We start from the raw sequence: 9,502 nt of genomic DNA on the forward strand, positions 1-9,502 counted from the left end.
ATGGGAATACCAGAACCCCTGACCTGCCTCTTGAGAAATCTGTATGCAGGTCAGGAAGCAACAGTTAGAACTGGACATGGAAAAACAGACTGGTTCCAAATAGGAAAAGGAGTACATCAAGGCTGTATATTGTCACCCTGCTTATTTAATTTCTATGCAGAGTACATCATGAGAAATGCTGGACTGGAAGAAACACAAGCTGGAATCAAGATTGCCGGGATAATATCAGTAACCTCAGATATGCAGATGACACCACCGTTATGGCAGAAAGTGAAGAGGAACTAAAAAGCCTCTTGATGAAAGTGAAAGTGGAGAGTGAAAAAGTGGGCTTAAAGCTCGACATGCAGAAAACGAAGATCACGGCATCTGCACCCATCACTTCATGGGAAATAGATGGGGAAATAGTGGAAACAGTATCAGACTATATTTTGGGGGGCTCCAAAATCACTACAGATGGTGACTGCAGCCATGAAATTAAAAGACGCTTACTCCTTGGAAGAAAAGTTATGAACAACCTAGATAGCATATTCAAAAGCAGAGACATTACTTTGCCAACAAAGGTCCGTCTAGTCAAGGCTATGGTTTTTCCTGTAGTCATGTATGGATGTGAGAGTTGGACCATGAAGAAGGCTGAGCACCGAAGAATTGATGCTTTTGAACTGTGGTGTTGGAGAAGACTCCTGAGAGTCCCTTGGACTGCAAGGAGATCCAACCAGTCCATTCTGAAGGAGATCAGCCCTGGGATTTCTTTGGAAGGAATGATGCTAAAGCTGAAACTCCAGTACTTTGGCCACCTCATGCAAAGAGTTGACTCTTTGGAAAAGACTCCAATGCTGGGAGGGATTGGGGGCAAGAGGAGAAGGGGACGACAGAGGATGAGATGGCTGGATGGCATGAATGACTCGATGGACATGAGTCTAAGTGAAGTCCAGGAGTTGGTGATGGACAGGGAGGCCTGGCGTGCTGCGATTCATGGGGTCACGAAGAGTCGGACAGGCTTGAGCGACTGAACTGAACTGAACCGACATAACATAAGAAATCCCCACGCAATAGGAATTAAAATCAGTATATGAGTTTTCTCATACAGTGTGATTTACTAGCGAAAAGCAACCACCACCCCACAACCTGAACTGTTCATGAATCCAGACTGAATGAGGCAGGCAGAATAATGTCTTATTTTAAGCCTCATTCCGAGAGAGAGAGATTTGTATGAATGATGTCTCTGTGAAATGAAGCAATATATTCTGGCCTCTTTATTTCCTAGTACTTGTACTTATTAACAAGAGAGATAAGAATGGCATATATTGTAAGCATCTTTTTAAAAAATTCCTCACCCAAAATATCTGGTATTAAACTCTAGTTCGTGGCTGAAGGTCATGGATTATGGTTTATGCTTAATTTACACATGAAGGCAGAACTGAGGTCTCTATGGAAGGCTATTAAACACTATAAGCAAACACAGAGATGGGGATATTGAAAAATATCAGTTATTACCAGATATTCGCAACTCTCTGGGAAGATGAATGGATGATCTTTATGAAAATGTAACTCCAAACAACTGATCCACTTGAGATAATTCAATTGGGAAAATAAGTAAGATTTGGTTAATTTACATTATTTACTACATATTCATTCAGTTACTTTGATAACTTTTGCCTCCTTAAGATTATTATTTACAATTCTGAAACACCATTCTTTTTTTACATTTAAATATGAAGCAAAATATGAAAATAATATTTGCAAAGTATCTTGCAAGTACAAAAATAAGACACATACGTATTCAGTTCAGTTCAGTCCCTCAGTCGTGTCTGACTCTTTGAGACCCCATGTACTGCAGCAAACCAGGCCTCCCTGTCCATCACCAACTCCCGGAGTCCACCCAAACCCACGTCCATTGAGTCAGTGATGCCATCCAGCCATCTCATCCTCTGTTGTCCCCTTCTCCTCCTCCCCTCAACCTTTCCAAGCATCAGGGTCTTTTCAAATGCGTCAGCTCTTCTCATCAGGTGGCCAAAGTGTTGGAGTTTTAGCTTCAACATCAGTCCTTCCGATGAACACCCAGGACTGATCTCCTTTAGGATGGACTGGTTGGATCTCCTTGTAGTCCAAGGGACATTCAAGAGTCTTCTCCAACACCACAGTTCAAACGCATCAATTCTTCGGCCCTCAGCTTTCTTTAGAGTCCAACTCTCACATCCATACATGACTGCTGGAAAAACTATAGCTTTGACTAGACAGATCTTTGTTGCTAGTAAAGTAATGCTCAAAATTCTCCAAGCCAGGCTTCAGCAATACGTGCACCATGAACTTCCAGATGTTCAAGCTGGTTTTAGAAAAGGCAGAGGAACCAGAAATCAAATTGCCAACATCTGCTGGATCATCGAAAAAGCAAGAGAGTTCCAGAAAAAACTTCTATTTCTGCTTTCTTGACTATGCCATAGCCTTTGACTGTGTGGATCACAATAAACTGTGGAAAATTCTGAAGGAGACACGCACATAATATAGCCAAATATTAATATGGCCTATCTTTGTGTGGAGAACAGTTAACAACATTTTTATGACATATTAATAATATGATTCTTTAAAATTCATAATCTTTTCTATTAATTCTAAAAAATATTACATTGAGAGAGAAACATTAGAAAATATCCCATTACCTAAAATAAATCTATAGTATTAAATATAGTTTAACTCATTATATAGAATACAAATCTATACTATCAATAGTTACATTTTATATCCAAAACTATGCACATTTTCATAAGAAAATGCAGCAATCTTAAAAATGTATTTCAAACAAAATGTATACTTTGCACTAGAAAATCATGAAAATCCTATAGGTATGGGTGTATACACATTAGACTTCCCTGGTAGCTCACCTGGTAAAGAATCCATCTGCAATGCAGGAGACCTCTGGTTGATTCCTGGGTCAGGAAAATCCCCTGGAGAAGAGATAGGCTACCCACTCCAGTATACTTGGGCTTCCCTGATGGCTCAGTTGGTAAAGAGTCTGCCTGCAGTATGGGAGACCTGGGTTCAGTCCCTGGCTTGGGAAGATCCCCTGGAGGAGAACATGGCAACCCACTCTGATATTTGTGCCTGGAGAATCCCCATGGACAGAGAAGCCTGGTGGGCTACAGTCCATGTGGCCACAGAGTCAGAAACACCTAAGCACAGCAGCAGAATATATATATATTCCCATCACTGAGTCTGATCTATATTTTGTCAAATATTATTTTAGGATTATTCTACACTTGAAATTAGATACGAAGTGAAAGTCTTTTACTTTGAGATAAATCATCTATTTTGAGGAACTAAAGGATTTATATTTTCTTCTTTTTTGTAGCAAAGTCAGTTGTGGTTTATTTATTCCTTGATCATGTATACTTAATGTCAAACCCAGTTAAAATAGCAAGAGTTTGTATGTATGTGTATGTATATGTATATATATATATATATATATATATATATAAACACATATATTTTCCCCAATACTTACAATGTTACTTCACAAACAGATCACACAGTGACTTGCTTTTCAGACTGTAAGACTTGCCATGTAGACTATAAGGCTGGACTTTACACTATGTTGTATTTAGATCTATATATTCTTTTCACTTAAGTAAAATAATCGCAGTTCACAAATACACACAAAAAGATCTCTAGGTACTTGATTAAAAGAAATCTAGAGTTGTAGGATACGAGGCTAGGTATATAGTTCTGAAAGGAGTTTGCAGTATGTGATTGTTCTTATTTTCCTATAACTGCCTTTTTTGTTGTTGTTTAGTCGCTGAATCATGTCCAGCTGTTTTTGCATCCCCATGGGCTATAGCCCACCAGATTCCTCTCTCCATGGGATTTCCCAGGCAAAAACACTGGAGTGGGTAGCCATTTCCTTCTCCAGAGGATCTTCCTGGCCCAAGGATTGAACCTGTGTCTCCTGCATTAGCAGGTGGACTCTTCAACTGTCTTTTACCTTTTAACATATTATTACCTGTTATACCTTGAGGCCAAGTATTTTGAGAGCGAAGTCTCCCCCAGGTTTAGCCTTCAATACAGGCAGGATCACTCTCCCTCCAGATTTTTCAGTGTGTTTTTACTCTGTAAAAAGTTTTCTTTTCTTTTCTTTTTTTTTTTTTTTAAACGAAGGGGATTATTAGTGAAAAGTGAAATCAAGGAAAACACATTGAGAGGAAAATAAAGAAGGAACCACTGAAGGCAAGCTGTTGTTGGAGGCTTGGCTTTTACACATTCTGACTGATTTTCCCATTAGCAGGACAGAATCAGCAACAGAGGAGTGATGAGAAGACAGTCACTGGCGTCAGACGAATGACCTTCAGATCATTAAGCTCCCTTCCCAGAACCTTTTATTGCACCAAACTCTTCTTATGGAATTTTTCATCTCCATGTTTCTAAGTGTGTAGATAAGCGGGTTGAGCATGGGGACAATAATTGTGTAGAAGAGTGTAAACACTTTATCTTCTGGTAATGTTGTGGCAGGTCTAATGTAAACAAAGATGACAGGTGTGAAAAAGAGGATCACGGACTGTGATGTGGGAACTACAGGTGGAAAGTGCTTTATGGTGGCTTTCTGCAGAATATGTGCACACATTATACAGAATCAAAGTGTAGGAGGCCATCAAAACCACAAAGAGCACCAGTCCCATCAAGCCAGAATTGGCAATGACAAAAAAGCCAATTTTGTGAGTATCAGTGCAGGCTAGTTTCAACAAAAGATGTGCATCACGGAAATAGTGATCTATTTCACTGGGGCCACAGAAAGGTCAAACAATCGCAAGAAGAAAGAGACCAAGAGAATGAAGAAGTCCCCCTGCACACGACGCTATGAGAATTGAGTGACGTTTTTGCCTGTTCATGGTGATGGCGTCGTGGAGAGGTTTGCTGACGGCCACATAGCAGTCACGGGCCATCCCTGTGAGGGTGAAGACCTCAATCCCCCCTCAAAGAAGTGGGTGGTGAAAAGCTGTGTCATGCAGTTTTTATAGGAAATGGCCTTTTTCTCCATCAGTAAGTCAGTCAGGAGTTTGGGTGTCACAGTGGAGGTGTAGAAGAGGTCTGAGAGTGCAAGGCAGTTAAGGAAGAAGTACATGGGCTGGGTGATTAGCTGACTGCATGTAATAGAAATCACAATGATCAAATTCCCCAACCAAATAGCCAGGTAACAGAATAAGAAAAAGAAAAAGCAGAGGATCTGGACTTTCTTGTCCATAGAAAGTTCTAAGAGGATAAATTCAGTAACATTATTTCTATCTTCCATGATCTGATGTTCAAGAGTTATCTGAAATGACAAAACCAATGAAACGAATCATTGATGAGAAAATGGAAACCTAATATCTACTTTAAATGGCACCAATGCCTTTTAAAGACAAGTTATTTTGAGACCCACTGAAATCATTTTCATTTAATACGAGTCTTTGACTATCTAGTACTAATATTCTTCTAAGAGCTAAGAATACAGTGATAAATTAGACAAAGTTCCAGTTTTTATATAATTTAAATTATTTTGTGAGGAAGCAAGGAATTATATTTATCAAGAATTTTTAAAAAAGAGATAATCTTAATAGTGTTAAGTAGGGTGACATATAATGTGCCAATTTAGGATGTAAAATAGAGGTAACTATAGAATTTGCTTGATTAAGTGGTTTCTAATGAAATCACAAAATTGGTGTAGGGTGTGTGGGTGGGATTTGCAGTGCTGGCACAGAGTCAATGTTAAATAAATATCAATTAAATAAAAATCTGGAAAGTGAACAATGTGCTATAATTTTGAAGGAATAATACAATAAATAATCATCCTTTAGTCAGGTAATTCATGATAAAACTGAAGAACAAATCATTTTTATGAGTGGACTCATAATCCTTTTTGACTTTTAAGTTAGTTAAGTTGCTCAGTAGTATCTGATTCTTTGCGACCCCGTGGACTGTAGACCACCAGGCTCCTCCATCCATGGGATTCTCCGGGCAAGAATACTGGAGTGGGTTGCCATTTCCTTCTCCAGGGGATCTTTCTGACTCAGGGATCAAACCCAGGTCTTCTGCATTGCAGGCAGATGCTTTAACCTCTGAGCCACCAGGGAAGCCCTTTTGACTTTTAAGAGGAAGTAATTCCTTCATGTGAAATACTCCATGAAACTTTCATATTTCTTAAACAATATTTGAAGCATCTCTAGGTTAATATATTGACAACTATGCTTTTCCTGTTTGTCTATATTTATCTTGCAAGATTATTTCCTCTTTCAAAATACATTAACATTCAGAAGTTATTTGAGTTCCATCTTATCAGACTGTAATTATAGTTGCCCAGTTTGGAAATAATATACTGAGAAATGGGCTCCACTAATTCCAAATTAGTTCCCCTAAACACAATGCAATAAACAAGATGGAGCACTTCTTCCCGTAATTTCTTAGAGAATTCACCCACACAGTCTGCATGTGGAGTAGAGTTCCCTTTGGTCCACATCTTCGCTAGCATGTGTTATTGACAGACTTTGCAATGAGGACCATTCGGATTCGAGGAAGTGGTCCCTCCTTGTAATTTGCAGTTGAGTCGCTCCAATCATTAGTGTTATGGAGCAAGATGAACTTTTGGAAATGCAGATGCAATTCTGTCACCTCCCTGCCACAACTACTCTTAGATTTTCCCATCATATTGAATATGTGATCACATCCTTTCATTGCTTGTTCCCGAAGTTTGTCTCTGATGTCTTTTCACTGGAATGCCCTCTGCACTTTTTGGATTCCGTCCCATAGGGCATTTTTCATTTCTAGAATGTCCTAAGTTTCCCTGGTCACATAGCCTTCCAAGATGCTATTTTCCCCGCATGAAATTCTTCCTGCATTTTAACCCTGGTTTACATAGGTTCAACCTACGGATCTCAAATCAATTGTTACTCTGAAAAGCCTTTGCTGACACCCAGGTTTTGGTGAGGGAAGAGGTCCCACTATAAGTTTTCAAAGGATCTGGCTGTGATGTATCATTAAATTCCTCTCAGTGAAAGCAGGAACTCTGTGTCTTCTTCTCTCCGCATTCTATTTCCAGAAATTTATTACACGCCTCCTAGCTCATCGTAGGTGCTCAGTATTTACTTAGTGTGTGAAAGACAGAAAAGATCTTGGAGGCCTCAAGTTGTCACTTGGCTCGGCACTTTTGATCTCCTTGTATACTTGGCAATTGAATTCTTTCTTTCCTGGGTTGATGTGTACACTATAATCAAGGCAAAATATAAGGCATTAATACAGATCCATAAATATAGGTTCTTGCTTTCAAGGAACTCGTACAGCAGATTTCTACAAGTTAGGGCTTTTCAAATGCTCTAGAAGTACGTGAACGTTCACTATGATCCATTTTCACTTCAAAGAAAAATCGTTTGACTTCCATAGCAAAGGTGGAGACCTTCCAACGTTTAGTCCAATACTTATACCTTGACCATTTCAGGCAAGTCTTGTGGTTTCTTCTGGAGGTGTGTGGCACTTGCAGAAATGTGAAGATTTTCCAACGTCCTCAGACTTTGCTGTCATTTGCAATCATCAAGAAAGCTTCCAGGTCTAGGTTTCAGACGACCACCACATACAGTCATTAGCCAACGGAGTGGATTCCAGAAATATGCGTTGTTAACAAGCATCACCGTTGATACTGTTGCTGCACACACAATGCAGTGGGCAGGGCCTGGATTGTCCACTGGGTCTCATGTGGAAAGGAAAGAAGGGCTTACCCCACCCCCACACAGCCCCCCACCCCCACCCACAGTTCACAGCCTTGTGACTAGAAACGGTCCCCAAAACAAGAATCAGACAAACCAGAAAAGCCCAGATGGTAGTCCTTGAGATGAAGGAACTAAGCAGCTGGTTGAGATGGCACCAAGGGGAAAGGTTGCTCTTTTTGTCTGCCACTCTACTCCTTTCTTCCTGGACGCCTTAGGGGTTCATCATGGAGATTTGAAATAAAGTTCACAAAAGTCATATGTGTTGAATCAAGATTTTGCATTTAACCATTTCTCAAAAAGGAAGAGAGCTTCACCTGCACATGTTTCTTTCAAAAACGTCAACTGCTTTTCATTCTGGGGTTTCTCTCTTGCCTTGTTCAAGTAGCCTTAAGAGTAAAAATCAACGAAAACTACATAAAGATTCAAAGATACCAACAAAGGACAGCTTCTGTTTCTGAAATCATCTTTGCATTTAGTAGAACATGAGCTCTATTCTTTGTATTTTGCCTAGGGAATTAGCAATGTCCTGGTTCAGATGGCAAGGCATCCGTCCGCGGGAGACTGGGGTTTGATCCCTGGGTCGGGAAGATCCCCCCGGAGAAGGAAATGGCAACCCACTCCAGTATCCTCGCCTGGGAAATGCCACGGACAGAGGAGCCTGATAGGCCGCAGTCCATGGGTCGTATCAAAGTTGGGCTCAACCCAGCAACTACGAACAGAAGTATTTCCAAAGACCACACTCAAGTGTGTGTGTGTGTGTGTGTGTGTGTGTGTGTGTGTGTGTGTGTGTATCTCCTCTCGCTGCTTGGAGTCTGTCTCGGAATCTTCATGTATTTCTGCCTCTGTATCTCCTGACAGCCGGCCGCCGGCCCGTTGGTCTGGCCCCGGCCTCTGCCAGGTGCTCTGCCTCTGGCTGAGGAGCTTGCACAGGCCAGCTTGTCTCCCTTTGCGTGGGTTCGTGCGAGTGTCTGTGTGTCTGTCTGTGTGCCTGCCTGTGGCTCATCTGCTCTCTCAGGAAGGTCGAGGGCTTGGCGTGGGGGCAAAGAGGGGCGTCGGTAGTGCGAAGGGGCGGGGCTGAGGCGCTCCAGTCGACTGCGCCTCCCTGGCTTCCAGTGGGTTTGGGCACCGGACAGGTGCCGGGCAAGTTGGGCACTCAAGTTTCGCTGCGCCTAGGCCCCCAGGAGGTTCAGAGGCCCCTGGGCCGCGGGGGTTAGGAGGCGGCGGGCCCCGAAGACCGATACCTCTGGGGCCGCGCGGGCCTGAGCAGCGAAAGGGATGCGGGGAGGCCCCGCTCAGCGAGCGCGGCCGGGTCTGGAGTGCCCGGGGGTGGGAGGGCGCCGAGACCTCCGCACCCCTCAGCCCAGACCCCAGGCCCCGCACGCACGCATGCACGCACGCCCTCCCGGTCAATGGGGGGTCCTCGAAGCCCCTCGGGCCCCTGGGCCCGGCCAGGTGCTTGCTGGTCTGGTGTTGGCGGTGTTCGGGGGGCGGGCCGGCGTCAGCAGGCTGGAGTCCGGTCGCGGGTCGTGCGGCTCAAGTACAGCACGCCCCCCGAAGAGAGGTGCGGCCCGTTGGCCCGACCTGCAGGGCAGAGCGAAAGGGAGGCGAAGCGCAAGGCTCTTAGGGCACCCCGCGCCAACCACCTCAATCTCTGGCTGTATCAGCCTGAAGGCTCCCGATCTCGTCTGATCTCGGAAGCTAAGCAGGGTCTAAGCAGGGTCGGGCCTGGTTAGTACCTTGGATGGGAGACCACCTGGGAATCCCGGGTGCTTGAGGCT

The 9,502-nt window shown here is 43.1% G+C and overlaps 2 pseudogenes; one reads left to right on the top strand and one right to left on the bottom strand.

Moving 5' to 3' along the window:
* Window positions 1-1,594: 1,594 nt before the first annotated feature.
* Window positions 1,595-5,278, bottom strand: LOC133237998 (olfactory receptor 4P4-like; annotated as a pseudogene).
* A 4,093-nt stretch (window positions 5,279-9,371) lies between these two features.
* Window positions 9,372-9,502, top strand: LOC133238966 (5S ribosomal RNA; annotated as a pseudogene).

Source organism: Bos javanicus, chromosome 25, assembly GCF_032452875.1.
Source record: "Bos javanicus breed banteng chromosome 25, ARS-OSU_banteng_1.0, whole genome shotgun sequence".
Taxonomy (NCBI): Eukaryota; Metazoa; Chordata; class Mammalia; order Artiodactyla; family Bovidae; genus Bos; species Bos javanicus.